Below are 22,836 nucleotides of genomic sequence, written 5' to 3' on the forward strand. Positions count from 1 at the left end.
TTTATAATTGTTTCAACATGTTGATTGATGGTGTGTTCTAATGGTGATGTAATCAGATCTATAGTTACATTATTTGTATTATCATTACCCTGTTATTATTATTGCTGTGTGAAAAATTTATTAATGTCTTGAGATTTTTCTTTCATTTATTTTATTACTTTCAAAATCTTGATAACTCCTACTATGATGGAATTAATTCTGAGGTATTTAGCTTAAGATCTTGCAGTTCTTGTAAACACTGTTACAGAATCAGTATTTTCATCTGTAATGAAAATTGTGGGTGAAATTTTCTGAAAATTTATTTCGGTAAAACTTGATAAAAATTCTCTTACCTCGTTAGAAGTCAGGTCATAATTCTGATCGTGAAGTACCTTGTTTCAGCTACTAGTAGCTACGGTATCAACCTTTTCACAATACTGAAACAAAAAGATAAGATAAACATATTTGTCAGAATAAACCAGCATTATTGCTATTAAAGCTAATTCAGGTCACAAATTTTGTCCAAACACAATCTGTCTAAAGAAAGGTTGTGTACAAAATGTGACTGACATCATAGCTTATTGTTTAAAATAAGGTGCATCTTTTTGTTAAAAATTTATGTTTTTCTATAAGAAATTAAATGTGAAATTAATTTTACTTAGAAATTCTTACAAAGTAGAAGTTTACCTTAACCAACAAACAGTAATAAGGTTATGGTCATCAGTTAAAGAAAAAAAGAAATCTAATTCACACAAAAATTCAACACAAAAAAATAAATTTACATGAAATCAATTATTAATTTCATTTTAAAAACTACAGTAATTGTAAATAAACACTTTAACTTATCTCAAAATGAGTACATTCACTCTTTGAAGCTGTGGAAATTCAATATTTAACAATGAAAACATTCTGTAAAATGTATTTATAATGAAAACAGTGAAATGCATCCTGTAAACTTTAAACAACACAATATTATTTTTAAACTTGAAAAATCCACTTTAAAATAATGTTACATTAATTGTATAAACAATGCAACAAGCACACTTCAGTGGTGGGAAATTGTTTAGGAAGTCAGCTGACAATATCATCTTACTTATGCATTAATATGTGATTGGACCGGTCACATGTTCAGTGGCTCTTCATCTCTGAAGAGCCACTTTGAAGAGAAAACTTTGTTTTCTGTGTCTGTTATTTCATAACGAAAAAGTGATAGAGATTTGGCTGTTGTTCTGTAGATGAATATAAGATGGTAAAAATATATAACTATAACTATATTTATTAGGAGATTGTACATACTTTTAGCCACAAAATGGCAGCATTAACTCGATATTAAGTTACATGGTGCTTGGTTTGTTCTTGCATAATTTGATCCGATTTTGCATGTATGGATCCCTGTCAGACATAGTGGCATGTGGCACTGCTGACTGTGAAAAAATTATTTCTCTTATATTGTTGTTAGTTTTGTATTTTTACTTTCTAAGTACTTAATGAAATTAATTATTTTTATAACAAAATGTTTTAATAGTGAATTAATAATTTTTGTTATTATTATTACTATTTTTAATATATAATCTTATATGCGAATTTTCTGATTTTTTTTATTTTGTTTTTTTATTTCATTGAGGTTAAGAATGTCAGCCAGGGGGGTGAGTGTTGGGGCCTTAACGTGTGACTGGTGGTAGGCTACCCAGTGCATGTAATTCCATCCTGTTATTATATGTTAATATAATTACAATAAAATACATAAGTGTGTTATATTTATATATATATTAATCATTAAAAGACTGCTATAGCATCATTTAGTGCATGTGTGTACGTATGTGTAAATGTATTTGCCGAGTATATAAATTATTTATTAAGTTCATCTGATAAAAAGACATGTGTATATATATAATAAATATTTAAAAAATTACATTTTAGGCCTACAGACTGAATTAGTGTGCCTGTGACAAAAATTTTAATGATTTTATTAGTGTTATTTTTTGGTCATCTGAAAATTTACTAGATTATAAAATAAAATTATTTTATTTTTGTTATGCAAATACTATAATAATGTATTTATTGTATTTGTGACATTTTATTGATTTAAGGAAGTGCAGAATAGAACATATGCCATATATTCTAAATTAATTTTTTTTAATATTATTAAGTTAAAAGTATTTACATTTCATTATTGCAATAGAAATTAGATGGCAAAAATAAAATATTTTTAAAGCAAAATTAATGAATTTTACTGTGTGGAAATTTTTAATTGTAATTTAGATATGTTTTTTCATACATAAAATACGGTTCTGTTTAATCTAAAATAGGTTTAAAATGAATAACAATAATGCCTTATTTAGTTGGAATTTTTATTAATCTATTCCAAAAGAATTAAATTTAGTAATAATTTTTTTTGTTTAAGAATAATTATAAATTTGTTGTAGAAAAGCTATGTAATGTAAGACAGATGCAAGTGTAAAAATTTAAGACCAGATTTTTCTATTCACCTTTATTTTAATGGATTTAAAAATTTTTGGTGGAATTATGTTATGGGTTATTTGAAATAAGCCTTTTCCTAAAAATTGTGTTTTTACGTATATTTTTTTTCATTAAGATTAGTAATTTTCATTCGGATGATAAGGCATTTAACTTCTGTGGTAAATGGACTAGATTTTTTTTTATAAGCTAGATTATAACAATAGTAAAATTTGCTGTAATCCTTGTATGAAACAGTTCTTTTTTATTAATAAATTGTGTATTTTTTAAGTATGAAATCAACAATTTAGGAAAATCAAATGAAAATTATTTGGCAAATATAATTTTATCACAAAGTTTGCATTGTAGTTCTCAAATTACTCAGCTTGTTATACAGCAAGCTGAAATTGTATGAATCTGAAGCTTTCTTGAGTAGTGAAAAGAATAAGTTTGGGTTTGTGATATTTATTAATAACAGTAAATAAAAATAATTGTTATTATTCATAAAAAAATTAAAGTGTATTTCAAAGGTTTCTCTTAATGTCATATAAACTTTTTAATGAAACTGTAAATATCAATTGCTTGTTTTATTTTTTTTTTTAAATCTTGAAACTAATTTTGTGAATTTTCTGTTCTAAGTGTGCTGATTTAATGTTCTGGAAAAATGTCTCATCAGCCATTTTTTGCTGATTCAGTCGCCAAGAGAAATGTGTTTTTGTTTCAAATGTCTGTCCCAAGAATTAGCACTACAAACTATTTCTGTAAATTGTACTCAATTTTTGCTTGTTAGGGTGTATATAATTAAAATTCTTTTAAGGAAATGTGTAAAACTATTATAAATCCTTTTGTAAAAAAATTATTTGGATGTATTTTATCCATTGTTTTTTTAGGTAATATAGTAATATAGAGTTATTTAATTTTTACAGTTAAAAAAATTATTTTTGAATGGGACAGTATTGAAAAAGAGCAATTATTTGTTAAGAGTTACTGGTATTAAGAGAAATTATTAGAAATAAATTACATGCAGTTGATAAGGTTTCATTAACCATGTTGTGAAATGTATTGACAAGACTTCAAAGAAGTTTATTTATTGCAAATTCTACATTTTGAAAGTACCTTTATTGTTTTTTGAGTTAAAATGCTGACTGTTTATATCAGTTGAAATGTATTATTTATTTAAAATTAAATTGATATTTTTGTTTTGGGTGTATACATTTTAATGATTTCTATAGATAAAATATATATTTATCTATATAAGTATATTTATGAGACAAATTCTGTCTCATAGATGACACCAAGAGTAAATTACAGAGGTGGCTAGAAAATATGCTTATTAAAATTATTAAATGTTTGTGCATAGGTTATATCCATTTTATTATATAAATCATAGTTTTTTGCTTTGTTACGGTATCATTACAAAAATATATTGAATTAACATATTTTTTTTCAACTGTTCATTCTTGAAGCATTAATGTAATTAAATTTTGAATAACTTAAAATTAAACTTGCTTGTTTAAACAGTAAATAAAATAAAGTAAAAAGAAATGAGGAGATAGATAATAAAATATATGTATAAGGACTTTTAAATTACTGTACTGTGGGGTTTGTCTTTTGAACCATATCCTCTTATGATTGAATTTGCTATAATAAATTGAAAGTTATGGTCTGTGATGTGGCCTATCAAAATGTAATAGAATTAATTATTAAATGTTTAAAATTGTAATATTGAATTGATAATATTAAGATAATTGTATGGTTATAATTTGTGTGTCGTGATCTGTAAATAATTTATTTATTTTATTTTGAATTTAGTTAAAATTAATCTCTTTAAGTGATTAAATTTTTCTTTAAATTTTTAAATAATTTGTGTAACATATAGATAAATTTAGCACGAATGATAATTAAGTGTGGGTGATTGTGTACCCTTTAAATTAATTGTAAATTAAAATTGTTCTGAGGAAAGATGTAAGAAAGTTTATTGTACATAGTGTCATATTTGTCATATATTTACACCTAAGTAACATTCATAACATTATCATTATCATCATTCATCATCATCATATTATCATATTTTTTGTCATCATTTTAATCGTAATGTAGTTATTGTGTCATCATTTTCTTTTTTTTATTAGCACTTCATTACATATCAGCAATAGTATTTTTTTATTCAGTGTAACTTAAGCTGTCTATAAAATAAATTAAGTTTAAAACAAACTTGCTGCTTAAAATTTTTACTCATTACAAGTTTTATTTTGTTTTTGAAGCCATTTTAATTAACAAACATTGTGTGTGCGCGTGCACGTGTGTGTGTGATAATGAATAATGTATTCATTGTTAAGATTCTAGTGGTTATCTCTCCCCCACAGTCAAAATTATTATTTTTTTTTTTTAGCTTACAGATTGAAATTATTTAAAAGCTATAAGAAATTTTTTTATGTATATAATGAAACAAAGTTTGGAATATATCCATTAAAAAAAAAGAAAGAAATTTGCATACACGTATAAATTGATCTGGTCTGCTACTCTAACAGTCTGTAACAATAATTGATGAGACCTGCCACATGGCCACAGGATTTGTTTTTGCAGTTTGTAAACATAATTGATCTAAAAAAATTTTATCAATCTTAATTAAATTATTTTATCATACTAATGAATAATAATGGTAATAGATTTTAGATATTTTTGCAGAGTAATTATAAATATTTCCAAATTTATCTTTAGCTATTTATATTTCTTTATTATTCTATTTAAAGAGTTTTTCATAGATTTATGCAATTAAATTATATTTCTTAAAAAAGAAATGGTAGGTAATTTCTTGAGATTTATTTTAAAAATTGTGATATTTGATCTAGAATATTTGTAAACTAAATGGGTTATAAAAAAGTTGTTTACTCGTGAGTTCACTTCTTATTTATTTACTGCAAAATGTATAATCAATTACATAATAAAAATAATAATTCACTTAAAAAAGTATATAAATTTAAAATAATGTATTTCAATTATAAAAAAAGTTTGTTTTATTGAAAAAAACAAACAAACAATAAACTGAAAGCAGATTCAGGTAATAAAAAAAATGAAGATATTTAAAAAAATATTCTATTTAAAAATCAACTATTTGGCTGATAGATAAAAAGAATTCTTTAATAAAATCATGCTTATCAGTTAAATGCTACAATCAAACAATTATTGAAAATTTCACTTAACTCAATAATAATAAGAATTATATTTTTAAATTTAAAGCAGAATTTTTAAAAATAGTATGTTAAACTTGTTTTTGTGGCTAAAAAGGTCATTAAGGACGATCTGAATAAGTATTCAGATCTCTCTTCTGATTAAAGTTATCCTTTAGAAATTAATTTGTTATTGAATTTATATTTTATCAGATTTCCTATATACACATCTGCAGAGTTGTCTTCATTCTTTTTGTAGTATGTAGTTTCTAACTTTTTGAGCCTAACTTATTATTCCTATTTTTGTAGTTTAAAAATATTAACTGATAGTGTTGATGACAATGTTCTGAAAATAAATCAATTAAATGGATAATTGAATCGGTCACTTAAGAAAGGTCTCAATGACCCAGAATATAAATTTTTCAGGAAAGGGAAAACTAATTATTTTAAAAAGTAAGACATCTTTTTTATGTCATTGTATTTTTATATTCTCTTTAAAGGATTTAAGTTGCTAATTCCTTAAAATCTTCATCTTATGAAATGCATAGTAATTTGTATAAATTTGAAATCGTGGAATTAGCCATTTAAAAAATTATAATTGTTGGAAACTGTGATAATTTTTCACTCTCAGGTTAAAAATGAATTACTATACCAATTTATAATAAAAACAAAAATGATTGTTTTATTAAATATATGATTCAATGTAGAAAGGAATGACAAATAAGCTTAATTTTAACAAATAATAGTTGTAACAGTTCATCATTAGTTTCTGCACATGTTGGCCAGTTCAGAATTTTAGGCAGTTTAATATATGCATTAGAAGTTGGAAGCTGAATTAAATTTGCTCGACTTGGTTTTGTCAGATCAGAGGTGCAGTTAGTAAAATCACTAATAAATTTTGAGGTCAATACCTATCCAGGGGCTCTTGCAGAGTATTCAAATCATTTAAATAAAGGTAGGCTGAAAGAGAATTTGTTGGTCGCAGTGTGTCTCAATAGTTTCAGTTGCTAGCATTTTTCTTATAAAAGTTTGGCTACCATTTAACATCAACAATGTCATCACTGATCTACTGTTGCTACAGTAAATCTGGTTACTTTTAGCAGCTGTTACAATGATGAACATACTCTTTAGAACAATATATTCCATCCTACTTGCAGATGAACCTTTTAATCAGACAAAAATCTCTACCATAATCATTTGGTGAATGTCTTCTAAGAGGGGAAAGTGATGTGTAGTTTCAAACTTAATGGTTTCAAAAAATGCAGCACAAATTCTTAGTAGGGAATGATTCCGATTTTGTCCTATGCATCCATCAAAATATAAGTGAATTTCTTTTATGTTATCAGATACGTGATTTTTAACATAATTTAAAATAAAAGACCGTATCTCACTGGGACCCTTTTTTTGTTATGCCTTCATGGTATACATTTATAATGAACTTTCCAGAATCAAGATTATGAATATTGAAAACATTGACTCATTGCTGTCTCAAAAAACACATCTTGTACAGATATCCATAGAAGAGGTAAGTTATGCATAAAATCAAAGCACAGTGAGAGAGTACATTTCCATTTTTCTGGCTCATCTCTTTACTGTGCTGCATCCTAGTAAAAAATGTCTTGGCTCTGCGCTTATGAACCATTAGTTCAGCAGCAGCAAGTTATCATGTGTTGTCCAAAAGTTAACATAAAGTTGTTACGAAAATAATTCAAGTAGTATTTATATTTAATTTTTGTAGTGGGATACTTTCTTTAAACATATTGTACATTAACTTCACATTTAGTCAAGGTTGAAGATTGTGATACTACCGAGAATAGTAGTGGCTGTGTTTAATTAGAAAAGAAGCAATATGGTCATGAATGAGCTTACAATTGATATCAGGTAGCAACCTGTTTTTTTCCTATAACTCTTATCAACTGGAAACTTCCTATGAATTGATATTGCTCTTAATCTCCTGACCTTTTTTTCTGTGATAGTAAAATTACTAAGAAATGCTCTTTAACGTACCATTCTTGGTTTATCGTTAAGCTGAACAAAATACTTGAAAGAGTATACTGGCTGAACTGGAAACGGGCTTTACTTGTCATAAATCCTTTCTATTTACATGTTTCCAATAAATGACTAAAAATACATCTTGCTCATTTTTTGTGTTTAGACTTTTAATTTTGTCTTGCAGCTGTCACTTTTCAGGATCTAGATAATCTTGAGAAAGAAAACACTGGTTTTTTTGCACAAAAACAAAAACAGACTTATTAAATGTTGTATCAGAAATAAACTCATATTTACAATTAACCATGCAACTAACTTTTGAATAGTACTATACAATACAGTTTCAAACTGTTTTTGGATACAGTTTATGTTAGGTGTACTTAATTTTTCATTTCTTAATAGACTAGAATCTATATTAAACAATAAATAATCTACAGTTATAAATGTAAATATTATAATATCTATATTATGGTTATTGAACTATTTAATTTTTAATTTATGTGTAGTCTAAACAAAATATAAAAGTTTACATTATTATGACTCATTTCTAACTAATGATAAATGTATTAAAGGCTATGAGCTTACTTGCAGAGCTCCAATGGTTCTTGCTGATATTAACTTTCCAGGATAATTTGTTTGTTGTTATCAACAACAGATATTCGACTTTTTTTCTTCTTTCTAATAATTTCAGACTTCTACTTTTAACGATTTTGAACTTTTTTTTTTGTTTCCTAATTTCTAAATGACATCAATTTATTCACAGGCTCCATTTTTTTATTAATACAAGAGGTTATCTCTAAAGTAAATATGGTTTCATTGTAAAAAATTTTATTCTGAAAACTAAAAATATTTTTTATTTCTCTTAAACTACATACCTTACACTACTTCTCTATATAGTCACCACATGAATTAAAACATTTATCGTAGCAATACACCCACCACCTTCAATTTACCCACGTCGTATTCTTCTGCCACTGGTCCATTTAGCCACTGATTAACAGCATTTTTAAGATAATCATCACCCGTGAATTGCTTACTACTCAAAAATTCATTCAATTACCCAAATAAACGGTAATCAGAAGGAGCTATGTCCAGACTATATGGTGGGTGATCATAGATTTCCCATCCAAATGTCCTCAGTAAATCACGTGTTGGATCTGCAACATGTGGATGTGCATTATCGTGCAGGAAGATGACGCCGTCAGTCACCCGCTTACATCACCGATTTTGAACGGTGCACTGTAACTTATGTAGATTTTTGCAGTAGGCTTCTGCATTTATAATCGTTCCGTGTGGCGTAAAATCAGTCAGCAGTATGCCAAACCGATCCCAAAAGGCTGGCCATCAGTTTGCATCCAAATGTGGCTTGACCCTTGTTGGTCTGGTTGGTGATTGAGGATGTTGTTATTCACTTGACTGCCATTTTCTCTCTGGCATGTATTACGAAATCCATGTTGATTGCTGGTAACAATTAAATTAAGAAACTCATTACCTTTTTCTGTGTAGCGCATCAAAGATCCCATTTGGATTTTATTACATTATCACCATACATAGCAACAACTGCCTGTGAGTTTCAGCCGGCTTAACATTTTGATGGTTTAATAAATGTATGACTCCATATATTTTTCACAGTTGGTGGTAACATTGATTCTCCTATTCACTTTATAACGTAATAACTCACACATAATCAAAGAAACTACAACGCGACAACTTACAGACAACAATGCAGTATATACACATTACTACCATGGTCATGAATGACAGGTTTGCCAACCTTAAGGAGAGAAATTTCCCTGCGGTCTTTACTTTAGAGATATCCTTCAAATAACATAGTCAGTTATTCTTTGTACAGTTTCATAAAACTACCACTAGATAGCAAACAAGTTCAGTTTTGAAAGGACTCCACTCCTGCAATTGAGACATTTCAGATTGAATGCTATACAAGATATACTGCTTTATGTGTAGTATGAGATGGAACACATTATGATGTATCTACCATCATTCTGCAGAATGGCATGATATCGATGTATTGCAATACCGAATAATGGAACAATACCTATTAACACATCAGAAATGGAAAGTAATTTTTTGAAAAATTGGAGTTGAGCCATTTCTCAAATGGCTCAACTTTTTGTTGAGCCATTTGAAAAAAAAAAAAACTTCCTCAGCTTTTTTTTTACTATAAAATAGGCAATATATTGTGTTCACAGAATGTAGATGTGTTAAATATATATACATATAGATAGATTAATTATATTAAAAAGTAAATGAAATTTTATACATATGAAGTATTAATTAATTTATTGAAATATTAGATAGAAGTTAAGAAAATTATGCATTTTACTATTATAAATTTTCAGGTTAATTGTTATACTAAATTATCAGTAATTTGAAAATATTACTAATTTAAAAAAGAATTAAAAAATCCCTATTAAAAATCTGATGTTTGCAAACAATTTTTCTCAAAAAACATCAAAAAAATTTTAGGAATGATTGCACTGTAACTTCTAACAGTAGTGTAGAGTTAAACTGGTAGTGACTAACTGAACTAAAAATCCTTAATAAAATGTGACAATAAGTGAATTAACAACCAGGCTGGATGAGGAACTTAGATCCAGATTATTGCTTTTTGATCTGAGTTAAAAAAACATCTGTGCGAGTTAGTTGAAGTAGAAACTTTATAATAAAGAAATATTACAAAATGTATATTTTGGTAAAGAAGTTTGAAATTGTTCACTGCACTTGTAAACATTTCTGTCTAGGATATATGATTGTGATGTATTCCTCTCTAGGAATATTGTATTTTAGATCAGAGGTTCTCAAACTTTTCAGCCTGAGCCCTCCCCTCATGGGGTACGATAAGATCGCACCCCCTTTATAATGTATTGTAAATAATGTATGTACATATATATTTTGTTATACTGTGCCTGTATGAATTTTTTTTTTTCATAAAAAGCCTATATGATAATCATGTTCAGGTTAATAAAAAAATACAAACAGAATTATTACATTTCTTTTATTTTTACAGTTTAAGAACTTAAAAGAGCAACTTTAAAATGAAATAAAACACAAATTACAAAGAAATATAATATGGTTATTAGTGATTGGTTTTAGAAATTAATCAAAATGTATTCATGAAAGTTTTAGTAAACACTTTTAATATGATGGGTGGGCTTGTTTTTTTCTTCACAAAGCTTTACAAAACAGGGTGAGATGGGCTAACAGACCAACTCTTATTTCTTTGATGATATCTAGACTTCAAAGTCATGGACTTAATAAGATTCAAGAGCAGAAAATCCTTTTCTCATAAAATATATAGTTGTAATTGGTAGTAACAGTCTCATAGCTTTTACATTCCAACTGGGGTACTTGTGTTTTACACTTATCCAGAAACCTGAAAATGAGTTTTCTTTTTCAAATCTTACTTTTAATAAATCATCACACTAAGGATCAACGCACTCTTCTTGTTGTGCCAAATTCATTGAACTAGTTTCCTTCAGCTCTTGAAATGGGTGTTTTATCCAATAAAATGGTTGAAGGTCTTCATAAAAATACTCATGGTATTTTTTTTTTTGTTGAGTCAAAAGATGTTTTACCAAACAAGTTGTAAGCTATCGAGGAAGCTGCTCACACTCAACTTCCTGCAGCATGTTCAGCAAGTAGGAAAAACATTTGTCAGGTTTTTTCACAGCAGCTATCCACAGCGACACTTCGTAATGAAACCTTGTACTTTGTCATTCCAGGTAAAAGTATTGGCATTTCCCTTTTGCAAAGACTTATTCAAAATGTTCAGTTTTGCAAAACTATCTGCAAGGTAGGCTAGCTTCAAGAGGAACTCTATATCACAGAATAATTCTGTTGAAGGCTGGTTGCAATCTCTTAAAAACATAAACAATTCATTTCTAAGTTCAAATATTATATTTAAAACATTTCCCCTTGACAGCCATCAAGCTGCAGTGTGAAATGGTAATGCTGTGTGTTCTGAACCTGTATCTTAAAACAAAACTGTAAACAACCTTGATTGGAGTGGCTGTGTTTTGATTAAATTGACTGTTTTAACAACTTGAACTTCATTTAAGCTTGGACTCAGGTCTTTTGAGGCTAGTCCCTTTCTATGAACAATGAAATTGTTCCATTTGATGTTTGGGACAACATCTTTGACCAAACCTTGAAGTCCAGTGTATTGTCCTGCCATAGCCCTGGCATCATCCATACATAACCCAATGCATTTCTCCCATCATATTGTTTTCCTTAAAAAAGTTGTAAATAATCTTAAAAATACACTCTTCAGTAGTGTTGGTTGGTAAATGGCTTACAAAAAAGCATTTCTTCTCTAATGTCTTCATCATCAGTAAATCTGATATAAGCCAATAAGTGAGAATGTCTGTATTTATCATTTGCTTCATCAACTTTAAGACCAAAAATAGTTTGTTTTTTTAGTTTTTACTTTAATTGACCCTTCAGATCTTCAGAAATATTTGATGTTCGTTGTGACACAGTGTCATTAGAAAGAGGATGGATTTTAGTTGTGTGAAGCCATCTCTGAACATTGTGGAAATAGTATCACCAGCTGCTGGTAAGATAAGTGTTTCGCCTATTGTGTGTGGCTTTTTACGTTTGGCAGTTTTATGAGTTATCTTAAAAGATGCCAAAAAAGCTTTGGAAGACACAGTTGTCATTTGTAAATGTTTACTGAGTAGATTAAAGCTATTTGGCTTGCAAGCAAATTATTCTTTAGGTTTGTTTACTACTGCATGTTTAGTTTCTAAATGCCTCCTTAACTTGTTGGGTTTCATGCTGTCAGATGCTAACAGTCAAGCAAACTATACATTGAGACTGATTTTCATCATTGATAGTAATTTTAGTAAATCTTAGGGATAAATAATTGTCATCATACCTTTGTTTTGCATTCAGAATGAATTTGAAGTGCTTGCATCTGACTTGTCGGTGTTCACACTACTGATGTCATCCCTTGGAATTTTATCATAGCTGCTTGATGTCCATGCACTACTTAGACTGCTTATCAAAAATCTCTTCATTCTTAAATGTATTAAAATAAAGTAAACTCAGAGCAAACAAAAACCTACTACAGAACAAAAGACTTAATACATTTTGCACAAGGTAGCAAGCATAACTTCAACACTGTAAACGTGGTTTGATGTTGGACACTGGATTGTATGGGAATCAGTGTTGCCTAATTATCTTATTAAAAAAACAAATTAAAGACAAATTATCTTATTAAGCTCACTTGGTAATCAAAAATTTTGCTAATACTATGTTACATTTAACTAAAGCTTTTTTTTTAAATGAAATAAATTGAAATAAATGCTTATTAAAAATGTTTAGGTTTTACAAAAACTCTTCTTTTTGATCAACTGTGAAAACACATTATAGAATTTTGTCTTTAATTCAATTCACTTAAATTTAACAGATTTTATTTTAAGTTTCCAAACAGTTTTACTAAAACAATAAAGATTTTTCAAACTTTCTCCCTCCCCTTCAACAATCTTTGTGCCCCCCCAGGTTTAAGAACCTTGGGTTTAGATAAATATGTATTTGATGGCATTTCTACTCTTTTTCCTTTGAACATATCAGTGTAACATATTTATTAAAAAAAAATAAATATTTTTATTTAGTGGATTTTAAAAAAAAGTAGCAGAACATTGTCCAAAATATCATGAAAATGTATTTAATAATACTTAATTGACTTAAGTTTTTGCTGTCAATTTTTATTTCAGTTGTCATCTTGGGAGAAAATGTTATAAAACTATGATAAAATATGTATGAAGAGAGCCTGAATTATCACAATTTTTTTATAAATTGCATGAATGTTTTCTTTTAGGTACATTTAAATAGAAAAATAAATACGGTATATGTTTTTCACAAAGTTTAGGATAGAATCCCTTGAAGATTTTTAGAAAGTGTAAATTTTTCTACTCATCTGATTGTGGGATATTACTGAGAGGAGAATATTTTTGTCAAAAGAATGTTTTTCTGAAAGTGTGAATCTTTGAAATTAAGAAAATATCAAACATATACAGAATCTATTGCAGCAAACTTTTATTTTCAGCGTGACAGTGTTGGAACCAGTTCCTTGGAGATTGTAATATTGGGCCCGGGTGCTGATAACACTTTGTCGTAAGCTCAGGGAAAAAACCTTCTCAACCATGTAGCATATTGTATTCCTTCTTTATACAGTTCGGTATCCTTTTACTTTCCGTCTAGCGCTATAGCTGTAGAAGGGAAAGTATGGTAATCGGTTCAATTTGGGCATATGCGGTTTTCACCAGATCTTGAAGTTTTGATACGTAAGGAACCCAAAAACCGAATGGAAATTTTCCGGATGTTCGTATGTACGTGTGTGTGCGAGTATGTTCGGTATCGCCTCTGAATCTCCAGAACTACTGGACCGATTTTGACCAAACTTGGTCAGATTACTTACTTACTTCTATATGTGGGGCATTGATGCATTTAAATTTTCAACTTAAAAGGTCAAGGAGTGAGTCTATAGAGCAAGGTCACCCTCAGGATCTCGAGATTTGCCTAATTAAGTTCATATTTTTTTTAGTTATAAATATTATCGAATTTAATAATTAAAAAAAATCTACCCGTGAAATACTTGTTTGGAATGACTGATTGATTTAAACTTACTTCTATTTTCTTTTTGTCTTTTACTTTTTATGTCTCGGCCATTATGGTGATCCCATTTTATGCCCTATCCACTACAACCTTTGTGCAGTCTACTAAATTAAGGATGATCTTTTCTAAATCTTTATCGGTTCGAACATTCTAATCATTACCGATCTCACAGACTGCATTATCTATTTTAATCATATATATTTTCAAGTAGGAACAACTGTTTTTATCTACTGATATTATTTTGTAAGTCTGGTAAACACATATAACAATATTAACCTTATAATGGACTGATATAATGTAATAATTTCTCAGCTGTATTTTTCTGGATAAATATTTATTATAAAACTTATTTTGAATTCTCCCGAGTGCCCCGTTAATAGATGGATGTTTTTTGTCATTTTTTTATACACCCTGCGCCGCCTCATCGTTACTATTAGACAGTAAATATTTAAAAGTTTTAAATTTTCATCACATAGTCAAACTCCTCTTCCTCTATCTTAAAAGATAATGTTGTTTCAAAGTTATGTCATTTCGATTTCTACTAGTGATTATGATATATATATATATTTCATTTTTATTTGGCCAGATCACCTTATCCTATCCTCCAGTCTTCTGTATAGTTCGCGTACACAGCTTTCATTTTTATTAAAAAGATAACTTTCATTTGCACATTTCTTATAATAATTCCTGCTGTGGACTAATGTGTGAAGATGAATTTTCTATTAGTTAAACACTTTTTCCAGCAGTATACTAAAAAGAAAGAAGGAAAACACATCCCCTTAACAAAACTCTGGAAAAGACTGCATAAGTCATGGCCAACAAACACTCTTTCTGAATGATTGACTGTTATTTCATCAGATTTATCATTTTCTTTGGGGATCCAAACTCTATCATCAAACACCTAATTAATCCCAACCACAATGTTATGACTACTATCATATGATATATAAACAAATAGAGTATATTCATTCTATATTCCCAACCTCTCTACATGTCTTCTTATGGAAAATATCTTATTCGATGAAGTCCTTCCCTAGTTGAAAACCACATTCATACTCATGTTTTACTTTACTAGCATATGTCAATATTCTTTGGGTAGAATATTACCAAAAAAATCCTGTCAATTCTATTTTCGTTCTTGTACATAGAATCTATAATCCTGATGTATCTAAAACATACATTGTCGAGAGATTGTATCAGAGATGTCACACTAGAGTAAGTCGTTAAACAGCTACCTATCAGATATAAAACAATATGTTGAAAAATCAAACAGAACTGGCAACTACAAACTGGGGTTCAGAGAAATAAAATGCAGCGTGTCACGAGGTTCTGTACTGGGCCCACTACTTTTCATTGTTTATACGAATACACTGAATAAATTATTTGTGGATGGTAATGGAAACTGAAATCTAATACTCCACTCTAATGCTGATTTTACAACTAATAAAAATTCAGTTTACAAGTAGAAGAAATTAGTCAAAACTTGTTAAGTAAAATGAACAACTGAATGGAAGAATATGATCGATCGAAGGGATAAACATAACAAGACACAATACTCTCTCTTCTAAAATAAAACTGAAAGACATTTAGAATTAAGTCTTAACAATGTCAACATTAAAAAGTCAGGCTGTGTGTGTTTCCTAGGAGTATACATAGATAAAAAATTAATGTGGAATGAACACATTAATAAACTGTTTAAAAACTGGCATTATTAATACTAAATTTTTTTCCTAACTTTTTTACTTTTTCCCAAATATTTTTTTACACAATGAATAGTTTTAAGTGTCTTGACCATATTCGATATTGAATAGTTTTGACTGTCTAGACAATATTTATGAATAATAAAGAAAATTGTATTATATATTAATATGCTATGCTTTCTCAGAATCTTTAGCATTTTCTCATCAGGCCATACCATAATATTACTTTATGTATCTGTTTGATCAAGTTTTTATACTTCTTTCCAAAGTTCACCAGAAATTCTTGATGACTTTCTAGTATTCAACTTTTGAATTCCCTTCAGAACACTTCATCCATTGAGGGCTCCACCATTAACCTCTCCTTTATTTCCCACTCTTTATCCTCCTTATTTTGCTGATTCATAGCACATAGCACTTCGTTAAGAAACCTTCTTTCATCTCACTGGAATTTACTTTTAATTGGTTTTTATCCTTTAAAAAACTCGATCTTGTCTTGAAACCATATTTTCCTCTTCTAATTTCATTATTTTTTTTTTTTTTTTTGTCTTCAGTCATTTGACTGGTTTGATGCAGCTCTCCAAGATTCCCTATCTAGTGCTAGTCGTTTCATTTCAGTATACCCTCTACATCCTACATCCCCAACAATTTGTTTTACATACTCCAAACGTGGCATGCCTACACAATTTTTCCCTTCTACCTGTCCTTCCAATATTAAAGCGACTATTCCAGGATGCCTTAGTATGTGGCCTATAAGTCTGTCTCTTCTTTTAACTATATTTTTCCAAATGCTTCTTTCTTCATCTATTTGCCGCAATACCTCTTCATTTGTCACTTTATCCACCCATCTGATTTTTAACATTCTCCTATAGCACCACATTTCAAAAGCTTCTAATCTTTTCTTCTCAGATACTCCGATTGTCCAAGTTTCACTTCCATATAAAGCGACACTCCAAACATACAGTTTCAAAATCTTTTCCTGACATTTAAATTAATTTTTGATGTAAACAAATTATATTTCTTACTGAAGGCTCGTTTCGCTTGTGCTATTCGGCATTTTATATCGCTCCTGCTTCGTCCATCTTTAGTAATTTTACTTCCCAAATAACAAAATTCTTCTACCTCCATAATCTTTTCTCCTCCTACTTTCACATTCAGCTGTCCATCTTTGTTATTTCTACTACATTTCATTACTTTTGTTTTGTTCTTGTTTATTTTCATGCGATAGTTCTTGCGTAGGACTTCATCTATGCCGTTCATTGTTTCTTCTAAATCCTTTTTACTCTCGGCTAGAATTACTATATCATCAGCAAATCGTAGCATCTTTATCTTTTCACCTTGTACTGTTACTCCGAATCTAAATTGTTCTTTAACATCATTAACTGCTAGTTCCATGTAAAGATTAAAAAGTAACGGAGATAGGGAACATCCTTGTCGGACTCCCTTTCTTATTAGGGCTTCTTTCTTATGTTCTTCAATTGTTATTGTTGCTGTTTGGTTCCTGTACATGTTAGCAATTGTTCTTCTATCTCTGTATTTGAACCCTAATTTTTTTAAAATGCTGAACATTTTATTCCAGTCTACGTTATCGAAAGCCTTTTCTAGGTCTATAAACGCCAAGTATGTTGGTTTGTTTTTCTTTAATCTTCCTTCTACTATTAATCTGAGGCCTAAAATTGCTTCCCTTGTCCCTACACTTTTCCTGAAACCAAATTGGTCTTCTCCTAACACTTCTTCCACTCTCCTCTCAATTCTTCTGTATAAAATTCTAGTTAAGATTTTTGATGCATGACTAGTTAAACTAATTGTTCTGTATTCTTCACATTTATCTGCCCCTGCTTTCTTTGGTATCATAACTATAACACTTTTTTTGAAGTCTGATGGAAATTCCCCATTTTCATAAATATTACACACCAGTTTGTATAATCTATCGATCGCTTCCTCACCTGCACTGCGCAGTAATTCTACAGGTATTCCGTCTATTCCAGGAGCCTTTCTGCCATTTAAATCTTTTAATGCTCTCTTAAATTCAGATCTCAGTATTGCTTCTCCCATTTCATCCTCCTCAACTTCCTCTTCTTCCTCTATAACACCATTTTCTAATTCATTTCCTCCGTATAACTCTTCAATATATTCCACCCATCTATCGACTTTACCTTTCGTATTATATATTGGTGTACCATCTTTGTTTAACACATTATTAGATTTTAATTTATGTACCCCAAAATTTTCCTTAACTTTCCTGTATGCTCCGTCTATTTTACCAATGTTCATTTCTCTTTCCACTTCTGAACACTTTTCTTTAATCCACTCTTCTTTCACCAGTTTGCACTTCCTGTTTATAGCATTTCTTAATTTCCGATAGTTCCTTTTACTTTCTTCATCACTAGCATTCTTATATTTTCTACGTTCATCCATCAGCTGCAATATATCGTCTGAAACCCAAGGTTTTCTACTGGTTCTCTTTATTCCGCCTAAGTTTGCTTCTGCTGATTTAAGAATTTCCTTTTTAACATTCTCCCATTCTTCTTCTACATTTTCTACCTTATCTTTTTTACTCAGACCTCTTGCGATGTCCTCCTCAAAAATCTTCTTTACCTCCTCTTCCTCAAGCTTTTCTAAATTCCACCGATTCATCTGACACCTTTTCTTCAGGTTTTTAAACCCCAATCTACATTTCATTATCACCAAATTATGGTCGCTATCAATGTCTGCTCCAGGGTAAGTTTTGCAGTCAACGAGTTGATTACTAAATCTTTGCTTAACCATGATATAATCTATCTGATACCTTGCAGTATCGCCTGGCTTTTTCCAAGTGTATATTCTTCTATTATGATTTTTAAATTGGGTGTTGGCAATTACTAAATTATACTTCGTGCAAAATTCTATAAGTCGGTCCCCTCTTTCATTCCTTTTGCCCAGCCCGTATTCACCCACTATATTTCCTTCCTTGCCTTTTCCAATGCTTGCATTCCAATCTCCAACTATTATTAAATTTTCATCTCCTTTTACGTGTTTAATTGCTTCATCAATCTCTTCGTATACACACTCTACCTCATCATCATCATGGGCGCTTGTAGGCATATAGACGTTAACAATCGTTGTTGGTTTAGGTTTTGATTTTATCCTTATTACAATGATTCTATCGCTATGCGTTTTGAAATACTCCACTCTCCTCCCTATCTTCTTGTTCATCACGAAACCTACTCCTGCCTGCCCATTATTTGACGCTGAGTTAATTACTCTAAAATCACCTGACCAAAAGTTGCCTTCCTCTTCCCACCGAACCTCACTAATTCCTACTATATCCACATTTGTCCTACTCATTTCCCTTTTTAAATTTTCTAGCCTACCAACCTTTTTCAAGCTTCTAACATTCCACGCTCCGACTCGTAGAATGTTATTTTTTAATTTTCTGGTGACCCCTTCCTTAGTAGTCCCCACCCGGAGATCCGAACGGGGGACTACAAAACGTTATTATCTTTTCAGTTTCCATTATCGACTACATTTCTCACGATAAAATAAGTTAAACCATGGAAAAACTTATATAGAATTTACCCAGCCCAGGTTCATTTGAGGATAAATCTTTATAAGATGACAATTCACCACATAATCTTAAAAGTTTGTACCTTGAAACACGGTATGAATATTTTGTAGTATTTGAAAAAATGGTGTGCTTGACGGGGGCTCGAACTTAAAACCTTCCAGATTATAACAGATGTTATCACTCTTCCATTGAGGACTGAATTTAATTTTTTATCACCATTCAATTCAAATAACATTGAATTATCAAGATTCTAAATAGAATTTTAATGATATTGATGTCTATAAACATGAATTTTGTTTCAAAAGCTGTCTTATGTTCTTAAAATATAAACTTAAATTATTTTTTTTCTAAGTTAATAAAAATTTATTTATTTTCTGAAATTTAAATATTAAAAGAAGTAAATTAATATAAAACTACTGTACCCTTTCAAAGCCTTTTATACTGTTATATACAGTATTTTGTCTTTTACAGTTAAAAAGTTTTAGCGTTTCCATAGGTGCCTGCTACTGCTTTTTAAATAAATATTATTTTTAGAAAGGAAATTAGTTACATTATAAAGGAAAATTACATTTATATAAAAGTTTGCTACTTTCTATTAAAAAAAAAAAGTTATAAATACGTCATTAGGAACGAAATAGATGTATTTAAAAGTTTTTTTTTATACTTAACGTAATTTTGTAACATTTTAATATTTAATATCTGTGTGTTTTTTTAAAAATCTAACATTATTATTTTCTAAGTAATATTAGTTATGAACCCCTAATATAGATTTATGTGTGGGTAAGTTATAAATTATGTATTTTACATTATAGAATGCTCTTTATATTTGCTACTAAATTTTTATGATTATTCTCTTACCGTATCACTTTTTTCAGACTTTCATTAGCAGATTTTCTGATACGGATCCAGTTCTTACCTGTTAAAAACTTATTGTTAATTCCAACTCCCTATCATTTATGATTTTTATGATTCTGTAAAAGTTCTTTAAGGTTCATTTTCCTCGTTAGAAGATGAAAAATAAGAATATAATTATAAATTTGTAATTTTAATACTCAAAATTTATAAAAAGGTTAATTTCCTAGTTTAACCCTCTAGTGGGATGTGTGTGAAGGTTTATTTTTCTGTCAGAAAATTCTGCATATACAACAATTCTATAAATAATCAAGGTATTACTTAAGAAAAAATGAGTCAATAAGTTTGAGATTTTTTCCAGGATTGTTCAACTAATTATCTGCAGTTTAATACAAGGTATATTTAAACTAACTAAAATAAATCATTTATCTGTAATGTAACTTGTGTTCCAAATCTGTGACAGGATTTAGATAAGTATTTATATTGTTTTATAGGTGTTAGGGCTCTCTGTTGGGTTTGGATAATTATCTTATTTTTGCACTTGATTTTGATGTCATCTTTGTCTTCATCTATCCCACTTCCTAATGAGAAATTAATAGCTTCCATTGTTGTTAATTAATACAAGTTGAATTATTGCAAAGTAATATCTTCTTGTCATTGTAAATCAGCTAATTTCTAAGTCGAGGGTTTTCAAGTGTAAATCCTAATAAAGGTAGTTTTTTAGGTAGTTTATTAAAGGTAGTTTATCCTAATAAAGGTAGCTTTTATTCGGATTTGAATACTAGACAGTGGATGCTGATGTAATTTGGGGGTTGGGTTTCAATTAACCACACATCAATTAACCACGGTTGGCCCGAGTCTGTACAAGACCACCTCATTTAAAGAGTGCAACATATATATTCATACATAATTATTTTTTTGGTCTAGATGTACTAGTCAGACCCTAAAAATTAAAGATTTGCAAAATATGGTCACTATATTTTTTCTTTTAATATTCTAGCTATATTCGCCGGGAAAGTAAAAGAAAATTAAATCAAAATTGTCAAATAATGGGCGATTCAAAAAGATCTTCACAAATTTAAAAGCATATAAAAATTTATTTAGATAACATACAGATTCGGTTGAGGTCTCATTTCATCAAATCCTTTTTTCATTAGTACCGAATTCGGCCACTAGTGCTGTTACAGTCTTGTTAAAAATGGATACATTTACTGGTCCGGATCGTGGTTGCTGTGTATTTTGTTTCACGATTTGCAGTCAGCAACTGCAGTTCAACGTAATTTTCGTAGCGACTACGGTAGGCAGCCTCCCAGAAGGCATACAATTTACTCTTGGCTCCAAATCTACGTTGAGACAGGTTGTTCTGTCAAACTTACAAAATCACCAGGACACCCACGCGTCCCTGAAGTTGCTGTGGTACAACTCAAAGAAAGATTTAAACGTAGTCCGAAGAAATCAACTCGACCTCTGTCAGGTGAGAGTGGCATTTCACAAACGACTGTTTGGTGCGTATTAGGAAAACCATTGCATTTAAAGCCACATAAACTAACCGTGGTTCAACACATTACAGATGACGACAAAATTGCTCAGCAGCAGTTTTGTGTCGAAATGATGGATAGAATTGCAGACAATGATACATTTTCAAACAATGTAATTTTTAGCCATGAGTCAACATTTGACATTAATGGGAAGGTGAACATCCATAACTGCCGAATGTGGGGTAGTAAAACTTTGCAACAAATCGTGATAGCTCTAAGACCAATGTTTTTTGTGCCCTAAGCAAACAAAAACTGTATGGCCCGTTGTTCTTCCAGAAAACAAACATGAATGATATTAACAGGAAATAATTCAAAATTTTCTCGGTGTTATATCATCATCTGTATTTTTGTAGTTCAATTCATTTGTTTAGTTAGGTATTTTCAATTTTGCTTAAGACTCGGTGAGATGTGTTTTGTTTTGATTTCATTAAATAGTAGTACACCAATGGGAATGTCACTCGTGGCATTCACATCGGTGGCATCCTAGCCGAGGCGGACTGGAATATGACTAAAGCCGAGGTTTCAAAGATGACCTCCGGTAAAGCCCTTAAGGGTTCGGAACGGAGAGGGCGGTGGAGGGTAACTTGTTTAGTATTAACTTGTTGTTAGTGACGTTAAGTCAGATGATCGTGATGGCCAATCGATTAGTCCGCCACGTACAATCCGGCAAATTATTTTTCAAGAAATGAACCTTTGCATCTCCTGTAAGGTTTTCATTGAAAACAAGCGGTCCCAGAATTTTATCATAAATAATGCCACACCAAACATTAATGTGAAATATATATTGGAAACTAGTTTTTCTACAGTACCATGTGGCTTGTCTTCACTCAATAAATGACTGTTTTTAGAATTGAAGACTCCGTTTCTCTTAAAAGTGGCTTCATCAGTAATTAAAATTGAATTTACCTCATCATCGTCGTCTAGAAGCCAATGTCAGGAAGTTTAACCGCTGGGGGTAATCCGTTGGT

At 29.9% G+C, this 22,836-nt stretch overlaps 1 long non-coding RNA gene across 1 annotated transcript in view; it reads right to left on the reverse strand.

Annotated features, from left to right (window-relative positions):
• LOC142325519 (uncharacterized) overlaps positions 1–22,836 on the reverse strand; it is a 37,609-nt gene continuing 14,773 nt past the window's right edge. The window contains exon 2 of the long non-coding RNA XR_012756558.1: positions 1–416. This is a non-coding gene — a long non-coding RNA (uncharacterized LOC142325519). The remainder of the gene's footprint in view (positions 417–22,836) is intronic.

The sequence above is a fragment of the Lycorma delicatula genome, chromosome 5, assembly GCF_047948215.1.
Source record: "Lycorma delicatula isolate Av1 chromosome 5, ASM4794821v1, whole genome shotgun sequence".
NCBI classification, from domain to species: domain Eukaryota; kingdom Metazoa; phylum Arthropoda; class Insecta; order Hemiptera; family Fulgoridae; genus Lycorma; species Lycorma delicatula.